The sequence below is a fragment of the Bubalus bubalis genome, chromosome 10 (genome assembly GCF_019923935.1).
Source record: "Bubalus bubalis isolate 160015118507 breed Murrah chromosome 10, NDDB_SH_1, whole genome shotgun sequence".
Classification (NCBI taxonomy): Eukaryota; Metazoa; Chordata; class Mammalia; order Artiodactyla; family Bovidae; genus Bubalus; species Bubalus bubalis.
In genome coordinates, this window is record NC_059166.1 from 1,816,222 (window position 1) to 1,839,607 (window position 23,386).

A 23,386-nucleotide genomic window follows, 5' to 3' on the forward strand; every position below is an offset into this window, starting at 1 on the left:
GAAGATATTACCATTTCTAGACAAAATCAGAAACAGTAACAAGATTTTTTTTTTCAGCTTAAGAGATATGCAAAGCAGAATCAACCTAAAACGAGCAATACTAACCCAGAACGTGGTGCTGGGGACCTCCCCTCCCCAACAAAGCACCTCAACTGACACAGGGCTGAGCCAACAGATCTGAGCTTCGGTCCTGCGATGAACAAGGACGACCTTCTGCTGGAGCAGACAAAGCGAAACACGGGAGAGGAGAAAAGGCACAGCTAATAACGACAATAGGAACAGCAACAGGTATCCATCCTCAAGAAGCATCACCAGAGCAGAAGGAAGCACCACCCGGAGCCAAGTACTTTCTACACACGTCTGCTGCACTTCTAGACACCGCCCTGTCTACAGACCCTCAGCGGAGCCCAGGACACTGCACGTCCAGCCACAGCCCTACAGGGCGGGCACCTCTGTCTACAGACCCTCAGCTGAGCCCAGAGCCACAGCACTTCCACACATGACCCTACAGGGCGGGCACCTCTGTCTACAGACCCTCAGCCGAGTCCAGAACCGGTAAGCTGCCTGACCCCGACCACACAGCAGCACCCTAGGGTCAGAAGGCGGATGAGACAAGAAGCTGCACTTCTTTCTCCCCACGAAACGAAGCTGCCTCTCACCTGTTACCCTGTTGTGAAGAAAGGCTGTAGCCTTCCCATGCCCAGTCACACACAGACTGCACAGCCAGTCAGCACCCCACCAGTGGACAGGTAACACAGCCTGCGCTCCGAAACACACCGAGCGTCCAGAAGGGAAAGCCCGGAAAACCCGCACTGAGGCTATAAGAGGGGGTGGGGAGCCCCACGGGCGAAGGCACTCCAGGTACAGTGAACACCTACGGGTAAAAAGTTAACTGTAAACCCTTCAGAATGGAGCGCTGAGCATATCCCTGAAACAAGAGAGAAAAGGTATAAAAACGAAAGTCGAAGGAGACCGAGAAACCCAACTACATTTTAAGGCTTTAAATCTGTGTGACAAAACACTGTAAGAGACCAAAGAAAAGATGAACTGAAACATACTTGCAACATACACATGAAAGATTCGTATTCAGAGTTTATAAAGATTTCCTACAAATCAAGTAGAAGAGGACAAATAGCTCACAGAAAAAAACATGGACAAAATGTATAAGTAGGCGATTCAAAGAGAAAACCAGAAGGACCATACACGTAAAAAAACACGCTCACTCACTGAAATCACGTTAATAATTTAGTCATGATTATTATTTCATATATTCTAGCTTATCAAAGAAATCTGAATATCCCGAGGATGCGGGGACTTCTGAGGTCTGAACTGTAAACTGGCAAGCCCATCTCAAGATCAATGTGGCAGAACATGCGCCTGGCCTCTGACGGAGAAATCACACTTCTAGGTGTCCTCCTGAACACCGCCCCGGCCCAGAAGAAGACAGGGACGAGGGCGCCCTGAAAAGCCTGCTCCGTAACAGGGACGACGCTGCACAGCCTGGCCATCCCGAGGCAGGAGCGGAGATGCGGGACGGGGCGACCACGCAACTGCTGCAACGCTTGACGCTCTGCCCTGGCGGCCTCAGGCGGCCATGCTCTCTGGAGGCCGAAAAGGAGCAAGACAGGCAGGAGGGTGGCTGTACCTATTAACTCGACATCCTGAGGCTGCCCGGGCCTCCTTCGGCTGAAAGATACCTCAATGATAACAACTACACCTCCCTTGTTGATTTGCGAATTAAACAGAGCAACGGGCCAGCTGTGTGTCTAAGCCTCTGCTCGGCAGGCGTCGCGTCAGAGGTGTGAGCTCAGCAGTGACTCGAGGAGGAGGTGGCCAGGAGGGCCTGGCCCCCCAAGCAGGGCCCCCCAACAGCAGAGGCCCCAGGACGCAGACCATGCTGGGGCCACGAGTGTGTTGGGGGCCGGCCGGGGTGCCACAAGACAAAGGCTCCCTGCGTTGTCCAGTAATAATTCTCACTGGGTGGAGAGGAAGAAATGGGGAAGGAGGGGAAGAATTGTCTGGAAGGAAGGAAACAATAAAAACCAACACCCAGGGTCAGATTTCCAAAGCTGGGACACAAATCAGCTCAAAGACAAAGCCCACTTCATAGTAACATTTTTAAGCCACATTAAATGCAAACATTCAGTAAAAACAGAATAGCAATCTATAATAAATGTTTTAAAAAGACATGAAAACTGTAATTCAGAAACAAAAAAACAGACTCAGAACAGACACTAAGCCCAGGGGATAAGATGCTTCTCTCTTCAGCTAAATCACCTTCACCCCCTCCACCTCCAGGCGATGGGAATGAATAGCAAACAGACTCTGTGCTCAGGGACTCGTGACCCAACAGGAGAGCCTCGCGACAGGCGGACACCGACCAGCGAGCCGGAGGGACCAGTCCCGGGATGCGGAGGGACCAGTCCCGGGATGCGGAGGAACCCAGTCCCAGGAGCCGGAGGGACCAGTCCCGGGATACGGAGGAACCCAGTCCCAGGATGCGGAGGGACCAGTCCCGGGAGCCGGAGGGACCCAGTCCCGGGAGCCGGAGGGACCCAGTCCCAGGATGCGGAGGAACCCAGTCCCGGGATGCGGAGGGACCAGTCCCGGGATACGGAGGAACCCAGTCCCGGGATGCGGAGGGACCAGTCCAGGGATGCGGAGGGACCCAGTCCCGGGATGCGGAGGGACCCAGTCCAGGGATCCGGAGGAATGGGCGGCCAGCAGCGCATCTGGAAGCAGCAGGACCGCGACGGTCCGGGCAGAAGGAGGCGGGGCGGGCGGCACGGGCGGCACCGGGGCTTCTCAGGACGGAGCGCCACACCGGGCTCCGGCGGCCACGCTGCGCTCCGGGTGACAGCTCAGCCGCCTGAGGGTCTGAACGGGAAACTGCACCACTGAACTGAAGGTTGACAAGCGCACAGCCCGGACTGCGCCAGCAGCAAGACGTGCTGAGACGCGAAAGATGCCGACGATGCTTTGGAGGCAGAGCCGCCAGACTGGGGAGGGCTGAGGCCTGGGAGAACGGGGGAGTCAAGAATGGGGCAAAGGGGCGCCAGCGACCGAGACAAGGGTCGCCCAGGTGGTCCTCTGGCCAGGAGGCTGCAGGAGTCGCTGAGCGGAGAGGCACGGTCCGCTCAGGGCGGTGTGCGCACTGGATGCCCCAAGGAGGAAGGAGCTCTCGGGGAGCAGAGAGGAGGCGGCAAACCAGGGCTCCTCCACTCGGCACAGGAGAACCGACCGGATCCCGGGGCCAAGTGGAGACAAAGCCAAGGGATCACATCAGAGGGCCCGGAGGTGATGACCGGGTCCTGGCAGCCCAAAGGACATTAGTGACCCAGACAAAAGCCGTCTGGGTGACCTCGAGGGTTGGGCCCTTAGGGTAACAAGCAAAAAAAAAGTTCTAAAATTTCATTTACATCTTTAAAATTAGACAAATGACATTGATAGTTGCAGCCCACTGGCCACAAACGCCCGAACTGGCAGCACAGCCACTGACAGTCCTCACAGCGCAGAGTGGTTAGCAGAGGCAAGCAACTCTAATATATACATAGGCTGGAGCTCTAATGAAGACTTTTACAACGAGGACTCCCCTGAAGACGCCACTTACTCCGTGACCAATATACCACTCTCCCACACACCACAGAGAAGACGAAAAGATAACTCCAGGAAACAAAACCACCTTTTTTTTTTAAATGTTAATCTCATTAGAAAAGACCTTGATGCTGGGAAAGATTGAAGGCGAGAGAAAAAGGGGATGAAAGAGGATGAGACGGTTGGATGGCATCACCGATTCAATGGACATGAGTTTGAGTAAGCTCCGGGAGTTGGTGATGGACAGGGAGGTCTGGCATGCTGCTGTCCGTGGGGTTGCAAAGAGTCGGACATGACTGAGTGACTAAACTGAACTGCATCATTTTTTAACCTATTATTTTCTCTACTGGGATGTTTGCAGACATAAGTTGAAAAAAACATCGTATCACTAAAACAAATCAAACAAATCAGAAGGAAGTTTTAAATAGTCAGATAACCTTAACTATTTGCAACTACCAATCAGGCTGATTTGTCCAAGGCTCGTGGCCTAATTCCAAACTTCTAAAGCTCATTCTCTGGTTTTTGGAAAGGTTGTGTTTAAGTTCATTTATGTGCTGTATGTGCTTAAGTCACTCAGTCATGTCCGACTCTTTGTGACCCCATGAACTGTAGCCCAACAGGCTCCTCTGTCCATCAGATTCTCCAGGCAAGAATACTGGAGTGGGTAGCCTTTCCCTTCTCCAGGGGATCTTCACAACCCAGGGAGTGAACCCAGGTCTCCCACATTGCAGGCAGATTCTTTACTGTCTGAGCCACCAGGGAAGCTCATTCAGTTCAGTTCAGTTCACTCGCTCAGTTGTGTCCGACTCTTTGCAACCCCAGGAATTGCAGCACACCAGTCCTCCCTGTCCATCATCAACTCCCAGAGTTCACCCAAACTCATGTGCATTGAGTCGGTCATGCCATCCAACCATCTCACCCTCTGTCGTCCCCTTCTCCTCCAGCCTCCAATCCCTCCCAGCATCAGGGTTTTTTTCCAATGAGTCAGCTCTTCACATGAGGTGGCCAAAGTATTGGAGTTTCAGCCTCAGCATCAGTCCTTCCAATGAACACCCAGGACTGGTCTCCTTTAGGATGAGCTGGTTGGATCTCCTTGCAGCCCAAGGAACTCTTAAGAGTCTTCTCCAACACCACAGTTCAAAAGCATCAATTCTTTGGCACTCAGCTTTCTTCACAGTCCAACTCTCACATCCATACAGGACCACTGGAAAAACCATAGCCTTGACTAGACGGACCTTTGTTGGCAAAGTAATATCTCTGCTTTTTAATATGCTATCTAGGTTGGTCATAACTTTCCTTCCAAGGAGTAAGTGTCTTTTAATTTCATGGCTGCAATCACCATCTGCAGTGATTTTGGAGCCCAACAAAATAAAGTCTGACACTGTTTCCACTGTTTCCCCATCTATTTCCCATGAAGTGATGGGACCAGATGCCATGATCTTCGTTTTCTGAATGCTGAATTACTGCTAAAAAAGAAAAATATACCCCTCATATCCAAAGTAGTTCCACAATGAAAATCCTTAAGACACAAACCTATCTGTGTGAGTCTCCTCCTGATACTATAAATTCTGGTGGTAGAGAGTCTAACGGAATGAAGCCTGATTTAAGAAAAAAAGACAGCCCACACTCTTAAAAAATAGGGCAATTACTAAACTTAAGAGAATACAGGCCGCAACTCAAGCTAAGACAATCACGATTTTAAAACAGGTGCTCCCTTGATTTTTTAGTTACTTTTCAAGTACATAACAACGAAGAAACAAATAACTAGTAAAATACATCCACTGATGGATAGAAAATTAAAAGACCAAAATGATTAAATAGAAAAAAAAATTTTTTTAATACAGGATAAAACATCAATATGTTTTATAAACAGCATTTGCACAAATTGAAGAGATTAAAACAAATATCCCAACAGAAAAAAAGACATGTCACATAGAAAGTATAACGGTCGATGAATTTGTGAAAGACGCTCCTCCTCAACGGTGAACTGGGAAATGTGAAGTTTGAAACCAAGGACTTGCTGTCAGGCTGAGAAAAGATGAATTCCCAGCAACAGGGTCGGGTGAAGGGCCACACCACTGCAGCAGCGTGCGAACTGGAAGAGCCTGCTAAGGTAAGAACTCGGCAAAGTCTATCAAAATGCTCCGTGTGTCCACCCCTCCAATGCAAACTGCTTTTGGAAATCCATTTCTATTTTATAGAAATGCAACTACACAGAGATAATTATGCAAAATGCTCACAGGAACAGTTCTAAAACACTGTATTGTAGAGAAAAGTGTGAATAATGTGACTCCTACAAGGAATATTACATCGTCATTAAAAAACAAGAGCATTTTATGTAAGTGTTATAAAAGTGTCCATAGCTTCCTTCTGAGTAAAAATAACCCAGGCACCACTCACCTAAAAAAGCTTACTGTTAATTCTTCAAGAGCCACTGCCCCCAGGGGGTCCTGCTCCTAAAGTCAGACAAAGACATTAACACAGACGAAGCCACCGCGGTTCCAACTAGAGACGGAGCTCCAAGACCAAGAGGGGCGCGCAGACCTCACAGTCACTGAACTCTGAGTGTGCACACTCCGTCAGGCACAGCCCTTATCCGTGGCCTCCTTGATCTCAGGATAATGGTGCCAGGCTTAATCACAGGCCTTTCTTTATTGAAAAAATAAACAGAGGACAGAGTCCAATGTGAAAACACAGCGCCAAGAAAGAGGAGCCAGGTGGAGTCACCCGCGACACCAGGGAAGGGCGGGAACACACAGACTCCGTTACAGGAGGCGGGAGGCCAGCGAGGCCACCTGGCTTGGTGATGAGCACGTCAGGGCTTCCCTGGGGTCTCAGATGGTAAAGAGTCAGCCTGCAACGCAGGAGACGTGGGCTCAATCCCTGGGTCGGGAAGACCCTCTGAAGGAGGGAATGGTCACCACTGCAATACTCGTGCCTGGAAGATTCCATGGACAGAGGAGCCTGGTGGGCTACGATCCACGGGGTCACAAAGAGCCGGACACCACTGACCAACTACCGCTTTCACATCAAGGCCGTTGGAGAGGAGCAGGTCAGCAGAGGGGCCGGACAAAGAAGGCAGGGGCAGGATTTGTTTTTATTTTTTCAACTCTGGCTAAAGGATAATTGGAAAATTCTTTACGAGATGAGAATACCAGACCCCCTTACCTACCTCCTGAGAAATCTGTATGCAGTTCAAGAAGCAACAGTTAGAACCGGACATGGAACAACGGACTGGTTCCAAATTGGGAAAGGAGTATATCAAGGTTGTATATTGTCACCCTGCTTATTTAACGTCTATGCAGAGTACATCATGAGAAACACCAGGCTGGATGAAGCACAAGCTGGAATCAAGATTGCCAGGAGAAATATCAATAACCTCAGATATGCAGATAACACCACCCTTATGGTAGAAAGTGAAGAACTAAAGAGCCTCTTGAAGAAACTGAAAGAGGAGAGTGAAAAACCTGGCTTAAAACTCAACATTCAGAAAACTAAGATCATGACATCTGCTCCCATCACTTCATGGCAAATAGATGGGGAAACAATGGAAACAGTGACAGACTTTAGTTTCTTGGGCTCCAAAATCACTGCAGATGGTATCTGCAGCCATGAAATCAAAAGAAGCTTGCTCCTTGGAAGAAAAACTATGACAAACCTAGACAGCATATTAAAAAGCAGAAACATTACTTTCCTGACAAAGTTCTGTCTAGTCAAAGCTATGGTTTTTCCAGTAGTCATGTATGGATGTGAGAGCTGGACCATAAAGAAAGCTGAGTGACGAAGAATTGCTGCTTTCGAACTGTGGTGTTGAAGAAGACTCTTGAGAATCCCTTGGACTGCAAAGAGATCCAGTCCACCCTAAAGGAAAAATTAGTCCTGAATATTTATTGGAAGGACTGATGCTGAAGTTGAAGCTCCAATACTGTAGCCACCTGATGTGAAGAGCTGACTCATTTGAAAAGACCCTTGCTGGGAGCCGGCATATTGCATATTGAGTGCATATTGTATATTGAGTGCAGCACTTTCCACAGCATCATCTTTCAGGATCTGGTGGAATAGCTCAACTGGAATTCTGTCACTGCCAGGAGCCAGCGTGAGGAGGAAGGAGGCTCGGCATACGCAAAGGCGGGATCGAGCCTCAGGAGTCCCCCTGGAAATTCTCGAGCATCTACCCCCAAAACCAGAGTCTGCCTACTTTCTGCTTTGTGCTTTCACCTACACCTCTGACTTTACGGGGGGCTGTCCCCCACTACCTCTCTCTGAAAAAAGAGTTAGCTTACAGCTCCAGTTAATAATTCCTGGGTGTGACAGTGTTTAACCTACAAACTCCTTTGGAAATCCTCTAGCCTGCCTGAATGGGTTTTTCCGGCCACATGTGATTGTTCAGAGCCTCCCAACTGTGAGAGGCAGGAGATGTTCTAAACTGCCTAAACACAGATTCCTTTGAGTAGTTAAAAGATTGATTAGAAATTGTATTGGTGAAGGGTTTTTCACTTGTTGGGCCAATGTTTGCTGCTAAGTCTCCATACTCCTTACCTACTGTGTCCTTGGCAGTGTATTGATTGATATAATGGGTGTATAGAAATGTAAAATGCAGCTTTGTCCAATGCTTTTTGGAAGCTGGTGCCTGACTTTGGAATAATCACGTTTAGAGAAAAATAAGTTTCTTAAAATGTTAACAGGCCTGCGGGCCAGAAGATGATGTCAATCACCTGAACTTTTGCATATGATAAGTTTGAAAGCCTGGCTTAGATTAGAACCAGGAACTGCTGTCCTTGCATGACTCCACCCCTTCCCCCATTATCCTCTATGCATAACTTAAGGTATAAAAACTACTTTGGAAAATAAAGTGTGGGCCTTGTTCACCGAAACTTGGTCTCCCCATGTCGCTCTCTCTTTCAAATTCTGGCTGAGTCTCCATCTGGAGCGCGGAACCCGCCATGCTTGCTAATTATGCCTGGGCTTCTAAGATCCGACCGGGGAGGCCTCAGTGTCTCCTCTCCTTTGGGAGAACGGAAGGACACCTGCGGCCTACGTAAGTGGTGCAAACTTCTTGTCTTGAAGTTTTATTGGTCTCCCGCGTAAACCAAGCTACTCAGCCCCTTTTCTCCACTGAATTTTCCTACTGAGCTATCCTCATTCTATTACTCTTTATATCTTTAATTAATACCTAATTGAAGCTATTGTATCCTTACCCTCGCCGACGCCGTCCCCGCTTCGAATACCCTGGATCAGCCAGGGCTGGACCCCGGCAGACCCTGATGCTGGGAATGATTGAAGGCAAGAGGAGAAGGGGACTACAAAGGATGAGATGCTTGGATGGCATCACCGACTCAATGGCTGTGAGTTGGAGTAAGCTCCGGGAGCTGGTGATGGACGCGGAGGCCTGGCGTGCTGCAGTCCATGAGGTCACAAAGAGTCGGGACGTGACTGAGGAACTGAACTGGACTGAAGGGCACTACCAGGGCTTCCCAGTTGTGCTAGTGGTAAAGAACCCTCCTACCAGTGTAAGTAGACAAAAGAGACACAGGTTTGATCCCTGGGTGGGGAAGATCCCTTGGAGGATGGCAAGGCAACCCACTCCAGAATTCTGCCTGGAGAATCCCACAGACCTGGCGGGCTACAGTCCATGGGGTTGCAAAGAGTCTGACATGACTGAAGTGACTTAGCACGCACGCATGTACTCTAGGGGACCACCGCCTAGCTAGTAGCCAAGTGCAAACCTGGGATGACCCTGAACGGCTCTCTTTCGTCCTCTGCTTGCATGTGAGCTGCGGCCTTCGTTCCATGAGACGAAGGCCCTGCACCTGATCAGCCTCCTGCCGCCAGGCCGCTCTCCCTTCGCCCTGTGGCCTCTGCTGCCCGGGAGGGCCGGAGAGCTCAACTGCAAACGTCATCACCTTCTTTCACCTACAATGTTCTTACCTTGGCTTACAAGGCCCATAAGAAACCCACCTGTTATTAACAATGTGCCGCTCCTCAGTCAGCGGCCAGCACCTTGTTCAGTTCAGTTTAGTGGCTCAGTCATGTCTGACTCTTTGCAACCCCATGGACCGCAGCACGCCAGGCCTCCCTGTCCATCACCAACTCCCGCAGTTTACCCAAACTATGTCCACTGAGTCAGTGATGCCATCCAACCATCTCATCCTCTATCATCCCCTTCTCCTCCCACCCTCAGTCTTTCCCAGCATCAGGGTCTTTTCAAATGAGTCAGCTGCATGCTTGTACATCCAGATAAACACAGACACACACGATTTTCAGCCATTAGGCCATGCTGCAAAGACAAACAAACCCAAGAGCTCAGGTGACCCACTCCAAAGTTTCACTGCTCTCTCACGACGACACACCTCTCTATTCCAGGCTTCCGCACCAGCCCCGCCTGGGACACAACTTCATGGGAGAGGGACGAGCAGAAACAGAAGGTGGATTTGGGGCTTAGAGCTGTTGCTCAGGGGGGCTGCTCACGGGCCAGAGCAAGGCACACGCGGTCAGGCCTGGTGCAAGAAGGTGAGCTCCCGGGACCCAGGTTCAGGGAGGCACGGAGAGTCCGGAGGAATGGCGTGCCTGCGTGTGCACAGGCCCACAGGCGGACTCACTGTGTTCTTTCTAAGTCAGCTTTCCACGTTTTCTACAAATTCCTCAGGATTCAGAGTGAACATTTCCTGAAACGCACTGTGGGAAGCTGTGCCTACACCCCAGGAAAGGCTTGGCCCAGGCGCTTCCCGGCCCCGCACGGCACAGGGCGCGGCCTGCAGACCTGGGCGCACCCCCCACAGGCTGCGCCCCTGGAGGCTCAGCTCACCCCAGCCCCACGGGCATCAGCTGAGCACATACTTGCTCAGTGAGTCAGGCTCTTGGCCAGGAACGCCCTCCGCAGAACCACAGGGAAGGTTCCTGTCATCCGAAGATCCACGTCAACGGCTGCACAGGGTGCCTGCTCCTCAGGACCCAGACGGGGCGCGCGCACTGTGCTCCAGACACACCTCCCAGTGCTCTTGCACACTCAGACGGGAGCCGCTGCGGAAAGCACAAGGGTGCACGGGGCTCGCAGGGACTGGCCGTGGAGGTGAGCGCCAAGGGAGCTGCAGCTGGAGGCCGAGGGCGCCTGAGGGTACCCCTGACGCCGGGCAGCCCCCTCACTCCCACCCCGGATGGCAGGGCAGGCCGCCCTGCACACAGCACCTAAAGCACAGCGGGCACTTGGAAAACCACGCTGAACGAATGACCGCTGCACCGGCCCAATGACAGACCCGAGAGAAGGGCTTCAATGTCATCATTTTAAAAGCACTGAGCCACTAAAAAAAAAGAAATAAACACAGATATGCCACAGAAGCAATTTCTCACAACACTCAGGCCCCGAGCTAAGTACATAACCGTTTCTGAATTTTTTGCTCAGACGTTCATAGAAGCAAACAGCAACTATCACTCTATTTAATGTAAAATCTGCCCGGTTTCTCATGAATCAAGCTGCTGGTACCAATCACGCGCTTTTGTAACCACACACACTAATATAAAATGTCTAAAAATGTCATTAGACTAATACATGGAACATTTCTGAGCGTTGGAAACTTGCTTAGAAGCTGTGCAAACCACAAACGTGTAGTATTTGGTAGTTTAGGACACTCGGTGAAAAACACTAATAACCTTAACGCTAAATTACATTTTGCACTGGAATATGAGCCACAAGACTCTAGAGGCAAACGCAACCTCAAAGTGGTACAGACACAGACAGCAGGGCGGGTGCCAACCTGAAGTTCCCTGCGTCCAGCCATCCTGGGAGACCAGCTCAGGGAGCACGCCGAGGCCGCTGGCCTCGCAAACCCGGGCAGCAGATGTGCAGCTCCCCAAGTCAAGTATTCAGTCCCTGACTCGTAAAAGAAAAGCACACTCAGCTCCCACCGAGGAAGCTCCTCCACGCTTTACTGTCTCCTTCAAGAGGAGGAAACAGGCTCCTGAGCAGAGAAGGAAGAGCGTGATCCGGGAGGCCCCCTGAAACGGCCGTTTGGTCTGAAATCCTCCCTTCCATGTTGGGAAGGGCAACTATTTACTCGGGAGATGTTAGTTAGAATCGTCAGCAACAAGCAGGGAACAGCTCCAGAGGACTCTGCTGAAACCGCAGTGTCACCTGGGGAAATTGCTAGTTAATATGTAAACAGCACCCTGGGAAGGCAGAGTCAGCGGGGCAAACAGGTTTCGCCTGTCACTCCATTTCAGGCTCAGACCAGGGAGGGTCAGGGCCACACCCGGACCCAGGGGCTGGAGGCCCTTCAGGAAGCAAGGGGCCAGATGAGGAGACACCGGACCCAGGCCGCACCCTGCGGCCGGAGCAGGGTCTCCACGCGGCAGGACCCCAGCCTCGGGGAGCGCAGGCCACCTGTGTCTCCCTGGGGACAGGAGACTGCTCCATCTCGGACACATTTCACACTCCAGCTGCTGGTGACCGTGCAAGACACAAGCTGTCCAGGTCTGCAGACAGCGAGAAAAGATGGGCGCCCACTCCACGCTGACCACACAGCACCCTCACCCATCTAAAGATAAGGCACAGCAAGGCCTTCCAACCCATACACTCACATTTATATCCGGGTTGGTGCAAAAGCCAGCTGCGGAGCGGCACTGGCAGGCTTTCCTGACGCTGGAACACATTGTTAGATACGGCTGCCACTCATCTCAGCACACATCTCTTGCTTTATGTTCTTTTTGCCAACAACTTATTACCTGCTATTTTATATTTATTTTAGACTACAGAAATGATGTTAGATAAAAAATTCAAGCGATTTTTTTATTCGAGTTCAAAATGGGTCGTAAAGCAATGGAGACGACTCGCAGCATCAACACTTTTGGGCAGGAACTGCCAATGAACATGCAGCGCAGTGGGGGGTCCAAGAAGATCTGCAAAGGCGACAAGGGCCTTGAAGACGAGGGGCAGGGTGGCCGGCCATCGGAAGCCGACAACGGGTAACTGTCAACAACCATCGAAGCTGATCTCCTTACAACTACAAGGGGAGCTGCTGAAGAACTCAATGTCGACCACTCGACAGTCATTCAGCATTGGAGGCAAACTGGAAAAGTGAAAAAGCTTATAAGTGGATGCCTCGGGAGCTGACCAAAAAAACCTGTTATTGTATTTATTTATTTTTATTTATTTTTTATTTTAATTGGAGGCTAATTACTTTACAATATTGTGGTGGTTTTTGCCGTACATTCACATGAATCAGCCATGGGTGCACATGTGTTCCCATCCTGACCCCCCTCTTAGCTCCCTCCCCATCCCATCCCTCAGGGTCATCCCACTGCACCAGCCCCGAGCACCCTGCATCGAACCTGGACTGGCGATCTGTTTCACATATGGTAATACACATGTTTCAATGCTATTCTCTCAAATCATCCCACCCTCGCCCTCACCTACAGAGTCCAAAAGACTGTTCTATACATCTGTGTCTCTTTTGCTGTGTCACATATAGGGTTATCATTGCCATCTTTCTAAATTCCATACATATGCATTAGTATACTGTATTGGTGTTTTTCTTTCTGGCTTACTTCGCTCTGTATAATAGGCTCCAGTTTCATCCACCTCATTAGAACTGATTCAAATGCATTCTTTTTAATGCTTGAGTAATACTCCATTGTGTATATGTACCACAGCTTTCTTATCCATTCGTCTGCCGATGGACATCTAGGTTGCTTCCATGTCCTGGCTATTGTAAACAGTGCTGCGATGAACATTGGGGTACAGGTATCTCTTTCAATTCTGAAAACCTGTCATTTTAAAGTGTTGTCTTCTCTTATTCTGCAACAACAATGAACTGGTTCTTGATTGCATTGTGACATGTGACGAAAAGTGGATTTTATAAAACTGGCGATGACCAGCTCAGTGGCTGGACTGAGAAGAAGCTCCAAAGCACTTCCCAAAGCCAAACTTGTACCAAAAAATTCACGGTCACTGTTGGGGGTCTGCTGCCGGTCTGATCCACTACAGCTTTCTAAACACTGGCAAAACCACTACATCTAAGTATGCTCAGCAAATCGATGAGACGCAGCGAAAACTGCCAACGCCTGCAGGCAGCACCGGTCAACAGAAAGGGCCCAGTCCTCCTCCACGTGTGGCAACGCTCAACCACACGTTGCACAACCAGCACCTCAAAAGCTGACAAATTGGGCTACCAAGTTTTGCCCCATCTGCCATATTCATCTGACCTCCACCACTTCTTCAAGCATCTCAACAAAGTTCTGCAGGGAAAACGCTCCCACAACCAGCAGGAGGCAGAAGATGCTCTCCAAGAGCTCCTCAGGTCCCAAAGCACGGGTTTTTACGCTGCAGGAACAAACAGACTGGCACAAATGTGTTGACTGTAATGGTTTCTATTTTGGTTAAAAACGATGTATTTGAGCCCAGTTATAATCATTTAAAGTTCAGTCCAAAATCGCAATTACTTTTGTACCTACCTAATAGAAGATATATATACATATACATGTAACGTTTCATTGTATCATACCTCTGATTATTCTTAAAATTATGCTCTAAGTTGTTCTACTTATGAATTATTTTTCTATAAAACCTGCAGGCACTGTTTTTGTTGCAGTGATCCTACACCTTCAGAGTCCGCAGTGCTGAGTTACAGGAACGCTCTGTTCCAGAACCATGAGACCTGGGCACATCACTGCCCCCAGCTTACCAGCTGTCCGCCCACCTACAGGACTGCTCTGAAAACTAAGGGAGGTGATACAGGCAACGCACTCACACGAATGGCAAGCGCACAGACACTACACACCCACAGAATGTTACCTCTCACAGCGATCATCACAACAACCTACAAAGCTTCTAAAAACTGGATTCCCGACAAAAACTGTAAACTTAATAACATGATCAATAACAAATGATCCAGTACTGGGTTAAAAATGCAAGTAATTAATAACTAAGTATGTATACTTCAAACATTTCCCAAATATTCAAAAGAAACATACAATTTTCATAATACAAAGAAAGCAAATGCCTTAACTCCTTCATGTCTAACAACATTTTCAAGAATATACTTCAAAAATAAACCATAAAACATCATCATAAAATTTTTTAGTGCTTTTCCAGATTTACTGGCCTTAATTTTACTGTTCTTGACATTTCCAAATAACAGTTTAATGAAGGTTATCAGATCAGATCAGATCAGTCTCTCAGTCATGTCTGACTCTTTGCGACCCCATGAATCGCAGCACACCAGGCCTCCCTGTCCATCACCAACTCCCGGAGTTCACTCAGACTCACGTCCATCGAGTCAGTGATGCCATCCAGCCATCTCATCCTCTGTCGTCCCCTTCTCCTCCTGCCCCAAATCCTCCCAGCATCAGAGTCTTTTCCAATGAGTCAACTCTTTGCATGAGGTGGCCAAATTACTGGAGTTTCAGCTTTAGCATCATTCCTTCCAAAGAAATCCCAGGGCTGATCTCCTTCAGAATGGACTAGTTGGATCTCCTTGCAGTCCAAGGGACTCTCAAGAGTCTTCTCCAACACCACAGTTCAAAAGCAGCAATTCTTCGGCGCTCAGCCTTCTTCACAGTCCAACTCTCACATCCATACATGACCACAGGAAAAACCATAGCCTTGACTAGACGGACCTTTGCTGGCCAAGTAATGTCTCTGCTTTTGAATATGCTGTCTAGGTTGGTCATAACTTTCCTTCCAAGGAGTAAGCGTCTTTTAATTTCATGGCTGCAGTCACCATCTGCAGTGATTTTGGAGCCCAGAAAAAGTCTGACACTGTTTCCACTGTTTCCCCATCTATTTCCCATGAAGTGATGGGACCGGATGCCACGATCTTCGTTTTCTGAATGTTGAGCTTTAAGCCAACTTTTTCACTCTCCACTTTCACTTTCATCAAGAGGCTTTTTAGTTCCTCTTCACTTTCTGCCATAAGGGTAGTTATAAAAAATTATTTTTAAAAACTGAAATCAACAAGTTTGGCATAAAAACACACGAATTATTCTATGAAGTCTACAAGGCCACCTTTGCCAAAACAGAATTAAAAACATATTTCAAAATACTTGAGGTCCTCAACATGAACCATGGTGAAGATACTGTCCACGGTGCTCTGGGCAGGACCCTCCTGAGTAATAAGACAAGCCCAGCTCATCTACAAAGGAGCCATTCACAGATTCACTTATTCAGCAACTCAGGTTTCAGATCTGTATTGTATTACTCTGGCAAATTAAAACAACATGTCTATTAATAAATATGTGTCATTATGTGGTTAAAAACAGTGCTCCATCAAAATGATTTAGTAATACTACCTATAAAAAGAAAATGGTCACCAAAGCTTCAAATGAACTCACACCTCACCATGAAAGAACAGCACAACATATCTGCTGCAAAAAGTTGCCACTGAGTAGATAAATTAATCTTAAGTGTTGGTAACCTTTAACATAAATTCAATATTCTCCTATTTTGTTTTCGCCATATGCATTTTTACAAGTAGTATGCTCACAAACTATTTATAAGTATTAAAATCCCATGTCGTGCATGGCGGATCTTAGAATATAAACACTAATCTGTGCGGTCTGTCTCTCTCCGGAGAGACAGTAACGCTATGGGGGAGCACAGCCAAACCCAGCAGGAGAAAGCCCTCTCAGGGTCGGTCGCTGGCATCGTGCAGAGTGCAAGCTTGGAAGGGGAGGCCTGGAAGCACGGACAAGTGCCAGAAGACAGAGCCCACATCAGCGACACAGCTACCAACCAGGTTACCCAGAATATCAGACTCCAACGCTCAGAACTAGACACTGACCAGGAGGAAGTGGGCCACACCACAGCCCGAGTGAATCAGAGCAATGAAACTTCAGTCACCCTTCAGCTAGGTTGTAGCCAGTATCTCTCAACGGCAAAAATGTACATGCTTGCATCTTACAAATTCAAATTTTTCTATTTTTCCAGTAGTCATGTATGGATGTGAGAATTGGACCATAAAGAAGGCTGACTGTGAAGAACTGATGCTTTTCAACTGTGTGGTGTTGGAGAAGACTCTTGAGAGTCCCTTGGACTGCAAGGAGATCCAACCAGTCCATCCTAAAAGAAATCAGTCCTGAATATTCATTGGAAGGATTGATGCTGAAGTTGAAACTAATAATTTGGCCACCTGATGCAAGGAATTAACACACTGGAAAAGACCCTGATGCTGGGAAAGATTGAAGGCAGGAGGAGAAGGGGATGACAGAGGATGAGATGGTTGGATGGCATCACCGACTCGATGGACATGAGTTTGAGTAGGCTTTGGGAGATGGTGAAGGACAGGGAAGCCTGGTGTGCTGCAGTCCATGGGGTTGCACAGAGTCAGACATGACTAAACAACAACAAATGAAAATAGGTATTTATAAATAAAAATAAGTAAATATATGCAAAATAAATGAATATATGTTAAAACCTATCTTTCTATCATAAGGAGAATTACATTCAACTTTAAATGATATGTATCTGTTAACTGTATAGCCCTAGTCGGAAAATACCAAGAATATAGACTTTAATATCTGCCTTAGAATGTTTCAAAAATGAGCTGAAACCAAAACTCTTAAAAGCAATCTCCACGTGTTCCAGGCAGCGGCTCACACTAAGGCAGGAGGCCCTGGCCCCTCTCAGGTCCGCGGTGAGGTCAGACGCTCTCCTAGGCCCACAGGCGCTGGAGCCTGGCAGCGGCGGCCGGCAGGGGGCGGTCGGCGCAACCCGCGGGCTCAGCGCGCCGACCACAGTGGGGCGCCCGTCCCTGCGGCAGCCACGGCTAAAGAGGGCCCGTCTCGCTCAAGACTGCCTCTGATGCAACTGGAGGGACGATCAGTCTTATCGGACGTGGACTCAAGCACCTCGGTCCGGCACCCTACTTGCTAACGTGCAAACCGCGCATGAAGGACCAGGGCTGCTCGTCAGAGCCCAGCGAACGTCCCGGAAAGCCCGTGGGCAGCGGACCAAACGAGGCACGTTTCTCACGGAAAACCACATCCACCTCGGAGAGCTGAGGGCGCACCGTGGCTTCGAGGGCTCGGCCTCTCCTCCGAGACCAGGGAAGCGAGCCCCTTCCTGCAAGGGCCGCCAGCAACCAGCACACCTGAGCTTGGACAGGGACTCCCTTGTCCGAAAACGGGTCTCCAGCACCGCGCTTGGTGGTGCGGGTTTAGCCACCAAGTAGTGTCCGACTCTTGCGACGCTATTGACTGTAGCCCACAGGCTCCTCTGTCCATGAGATTCTCCAGGCAAGAACGCTGCAGTGGGGTGCCGTTTCCTTCTCCAGGGGATCTTCCCGACCCAGGGCTCGAACCCGGCTTTCCTGCATTGCAGGCAGATTCTTTACCAACTGAGCTATGAGGGAGGTTTCCCAACACTTAAGATTTTTCTAGTCAATGCTGATATTAACAAATGGGCTATTTTTATATGGTTTAAAGAAATGTATCAACATGTGGGGAAAATCCACATAACTCAGAGAACCTGTATTTTCAAAGTGGTCAGTGCTCCATGGCCCAAAGCCACACGTGGGTACAAGACCCATTCAAAGTGCAAAACAGACAAATGGGTGTTAACCGAACAAGAGGAAAAAGATTTAAAACAATCTTCCAACGGAGAATTAGTACCAGAAACGGAAACACTTAGGCTCAAAGCAGAAATCTTCATAAAACTGACTCTTAACTTTTATTATCCATGTCTCTTAGAAATAATCACGCCAATAATGCCCCCCAAGTATTTGCCAACACAAAAATACATTCCAGTGAAAAATGTAAGATAACCTAGGAACTCATTAAGAAGCTCATGTGTAATAATGGTACACTATAAACTTATATAAAACCAGGGTAGATTTTACAAGCTTTTTTCTGTAAATCTGGAGCACTCAGAAATTTATTCAGAAAATAATATCAACACCTACCTAAAAATAATGTCTCTGCAAGACATATTCCCAAGGTCCAGAACTAAGTATGTATATGGAGAGAGGCACGTGCTTTTAAGAACACAGTGGTTTTTAAATATTTGATTGTACTGTCGCTCCCAGACCATTTTCTCTACCAACCATGTAGAACTAGTCCAGACTCAAAGCAAAAGGGGGAAACTGGCAACCTCCAGCCTCCACACCAAAAGCCAGTAACAGCAGCACAAAAAGAAATGACAAGTTAGAAATTGTGCTGGCTCTCCTGCAAGACTCAGGAAATAAAAAGAACAGTAAGTCACCATGGGAAGTACCACTATTAGCCGACAAGGATACAGAGAAAGTACGTTCTTTAAAGGAACAAATGGTTTAAACTAGTGGAGAGCGGGAGCCTGACTTTCCTTTAACAGAACAAGTATGAAATGGAGCAACAGAGAACTATTAAGCCGTGACTCAGAATACGGCAAACCCACCAGACAACAGTGAGCATGAGCAGGGTGTCGCGGGCCAGGCCCTCCACGCAGCTCTCGGGCTGGGCTGGGCTGGGCTGGGGGTCTGCAGGGAGCCGGGGGAGACCAGAGCCCCTGTGGAAGCCCGGTCCGCTGTTTGCACCGCGGTCGGGGGCTCAGACAGACTCAAGGGTGACGCGTCCTCCCCCAGCGTGGGGGGCAGCGGGCAGGCTGCTTAGTCTAACCTACGACCACAGGTCACGCACGTTCCCGCCACTGTCCTGGGCGTCGGCACGGTTACTGAGCGCACCGGAAGCAAGACCAGCCAGGGAACCAAAAGCGACAAAAAAACCAGGAGCGAAGACTGCAGACTCCACCTGAGCATGTCTTCACTGAAGAGGTCAGTTCAGTTTATGTTACATGAATACTGTTCGCGTCTATTTTATGTACAATAGAGGAAAGCAAGCGTCTACCAAAATAACTGCTATATTATCTACTAGTGTTTTCTGATACTACATCAAGTTCAAGTCTGGCAAAACTGTTTATAAACAGATTATGCCACCAGAATAATAACCAACCACTAATAATAATGCTTTATCTACTACAATTACTCAATTAAATCCCTATTGACATAACCCTAAGCCTTTTTCTCTTAAACATCCCACCAACTTGGTATCATATCCTAGTTTTCTGTGAATCAAATTTTTTCGCGAATATGAAAGTTCTGCTATTCAACTATTGCTGCTGTTTGGTTGTTAAATGGTGTCTCTTTGCAACTCCATGGACTGCAGCACACCAGGCTTCCCTGTGCTTCACCATCTCCCAGAATTTGCTTAAACTCATGGCCACTGAGCTGGTGATGCCATCCAATCATCTCATCCTGTCACCCCCTCCTTCTCCTGCCTTCAATGTTTCCCAGCATCAGGGTCTTTTCCAGTGAATCAGCTCTTCGCACAAGGTAGCCAAAGTACTGGAGCTCTGTATTCTACTATTAACCACAATCAAAATCTGGCAATTCTAGAAATGCCTGTATTTACAACGTTTACATTCCATTAAGTCCATAAACCACATAAAGGAACAATTACTGCTTCGTTGGCAGGAACACAGCAAAGTGAAGCTGGTCGAGATGCAGCTTCAAGTCAAGGTAAGGAGACAGCGTGCCCTGACCTCACACCCACAAACACAAACCACAACCAATTACTACAGAAGAAAAAAAATTTTTTTAAAGGAATAGAGATGCCTATAAATACTAAAAACACATCAGTGGCAGCTGCCTATCTCATCACACACTAGTCACCAGATCTTCCGAAGTACCAAGGTTTAATAATACAACTGCTGTTTCCAAAACAGTCTCAAATATAGTTAAGTTGTATGATAAAGCATAGTTACAACCTAAGCATTAGTCCAAAATATAGATTAAACTCTGTGCTTATTTGCTTAGTCATGTCCGACTCTTAGCGACCCCATGGACTGTAGCCCACCAGGTTCCTCCGTCCATGGGATTCTCCAGGAAAGAATACTGAAGTGGGTCGCCATGCCCTCCTCCAGATGATGTTCCTGACCCAGGGATCAAACCCAGGTCTCCCACATTGCAGGTGGATTCTTTACCATCTGAGCCACCAGGGAAGCCCAGTTCAAGCTCCAAATTACGCACTTACTACGACCTCATCTGAAGACTTCCTCCTCCACCTCTGCTGAGAAACTACGAGTTGTTTTTCACACACACCTCGGGGTGGTCTGGGTCGTGTGAAGCACCACAGTACTTCTCCAGACTAATCAGAGTACCAAAGTATAACATATCCACCTTCAATAAAGAATGGAGGGGTGTCCACAAAAATTCTAGGTTAACCTTTTTCCCATCGATGCCAAAAAAAGGCAATGAATTCAATAAGTAATACATATCTCACAAAAGTGAAGTGGTCAACTAACTATGCAGCACAGGTTTTGCATTCAGGTGTAAAGTTGATGCAGAAGAATAAGACATGAAACGACAAATATTTAACAGTCTAACAGACAATTTCACTAAGCTTTTAAAAAGCTCACTTTCCTGTGTAGTCAAGAATAAAGGTACACAAAAAGGAAACCACATTCAGCATTCTTTTCACAAAGTATTCACTGAGCACGCACCATGTGACAGACATAAAATTGACAATTCAAACAATAAAATGCTAAGCTCTCGCCTTCATGCAATCAGAGAATGATTCAGACAAAACCAATGGCTACAATGACAAAATTAGCTAAACAACGGAACACCCAACAGCACGCAGACTTTTGGGTAACCAGAGAAGCCTTCTTCTGAGGAAGTACAGAGATTAGCAACAAGAACTCTGCTATGATAAATTATCAGAAACCCCTAAAAGAAGTGAAGGCTTAACATTAAAAATAAGACAAGGACAGGCGGGACTAAGAAGCTCTTATAAGCATTATCAAGCACTATAGGTCTCCATGGTAATCAAGATATTAATTCAGCTTAATATCAATTTCTTGGTGATAAAGCACTGACTCTAAGTTTAGATCACCAACTTTCTTTTTAAATATAATCAGGGATGAAAAACACACAATGATAAAATATAGTCTGTTTCTTCTTTGGAAGCCCTTCTGCATACAAAGGTGAATACAAAGCAAACTTAACGAAGCTGAAGTTAGAACATATTCTAATTTTCTTTAAGAGAGAGAGTAATCCAAAGAGCCAAGCTTATCGTCTCCCTAAACATAAACACCCCAGATCAGAAGTTAGCAATACTGCCTGAAACCACCTACCACAGACGGTCAGTAGTTCTGTAATTTGGTAACAGAGGCTTCCCTGGTGGCTCAGCCCAGAAAGAGTCTGCCTACGATGCGGGAGACCGGGGTTTGATCCCTGGGTCGGGAAGATCCTCTGAAAAAGGAAATGGCAGCCCACTCCAGTACTTTTGCCTGGAAAATCCCATGGACAGAGGAGCCTGGTAGGCTGCAGTCCATGGGGTCTAAAAGAGCAACTTCAGGTCACTCACTGTGACCCCTCCAAAAAAGCTGCCAAAAGAACACAAATCAACAACTACACTCTCATATACGTACATAAAAAAGCCTCTCCAAATATATAAATACATGCCTTACAACTTATTTTTACAAATCAAATTCTGAAGTAAAGTTGCTCAACATTTACTGACCATAATAAAGGCCAGTATGATGTTACATTCTTACAAGGAAAATTATTTGTGATGGACAAATAGAGTGAAAAATTCATCGTTTCCCAGATATTAAAAAAAGTTCAGACAAAAAAGTTTAGATAAAGCAACTTGAATCCACTGGCTTTAAAATATTGATTTAGGGAATTATTAACTTTAGTTTACCTTCATGATAATGAAAAACACATGCTAAATGTGAAGCTTAAACTTCCAAAGGCCAGAATAAACAGACACATACAGCAGGCAAAGGCTCTCCAGAAAACAAAGAATGGAAGTGTAAACCAGGTACTAGACATAATGCAAGAGCGAAGAAGACAACACGGATATTTTAAAAAGCCAACTTATTTCATCAAGAAACACTTTCTAATATAATCTTGGAGGACCATTTCTAGACATGTTCAGGTGTAAGCGGGGAGGCTATTGTGTCTTGTTGCTAAGTCATGCCTGACACTTCGGCAACCCCGTGGACTGCAGCCCACCAGGCTCCTCTTTACATGGGACTCTCCAGGCAAGAACACTGGAGTGCGTTGCCATTTCTAAATGAAATATATAATCATTTGCCTGAAATGTCCTTCAACTTTTGCTTTGCTTCAACATCTGCATAGCAACTTTTCACCCGCAGAATAACCAGAAAAAACATAGTTCTCTGAATGACAGGCCAGTTTTACTTTAAAAACTACTCAGATAGTGTATCTCAGAAAGGACAGGAGAAGTCTCAACCAAGTGCTTAAAAACAGAATTTAATAAAATCAACTGTGTTTCTGATTCAGGATTTTTTAAAATGCCAGTGCATTCAGAATCCCAAAGAGTAAACTGAATTATCTATCACTAAAGTGAAAAAAAGATTCCTTTTCTCAACCAGAGTTGGGAAATTTCTGAAAAAAAAAAAAAAAAAAAATTATAAATAGGTCCATTCAAACAGAAAAACAAAACAACTATGTACCAAAATATTTTACATCTGAATTTTTTAAACCAGAAAAAAGAAAAATGAACTCATTATTCTGAAAGACAACCTAATCCTGAAGGCTAAATGACTGCACGTCTCTTTTCAAAGACCTGCTAATAAACCTATGAATGAACACAACTATGCATTATTCATTTGTTTACTAGCACCTAACTCATAAAATCATTAGAGAAGATGAGTTGTGAACCAGGAGTAACTTATCAATTGGCAACCTGAACCTAATAATTCATATTGGCATTCAACTACGTATTAAAACGAATGGCTCTGCCAGTGCAGACGTAAGAAATGGATTCCCCTCCCCCGCCCCCAACATGGGCAAAATCA

At 47.1% G+C, this 23,386-nt stretch overlaps 1 protein-coding gene across 16 annotated transcripts in view; it reads right to left on the bottom strand.

Annotated features, from left to right (window-relative positions):
• AFDN (afadin, adherens junction formation factor) overlaps positions 1-23,386 on the bottom strand; it is a 114,415-nt gene that overhangs the window by 89,802 nt on the left and 1,227 nt on the right. The window lies entirely within an intron of this gene.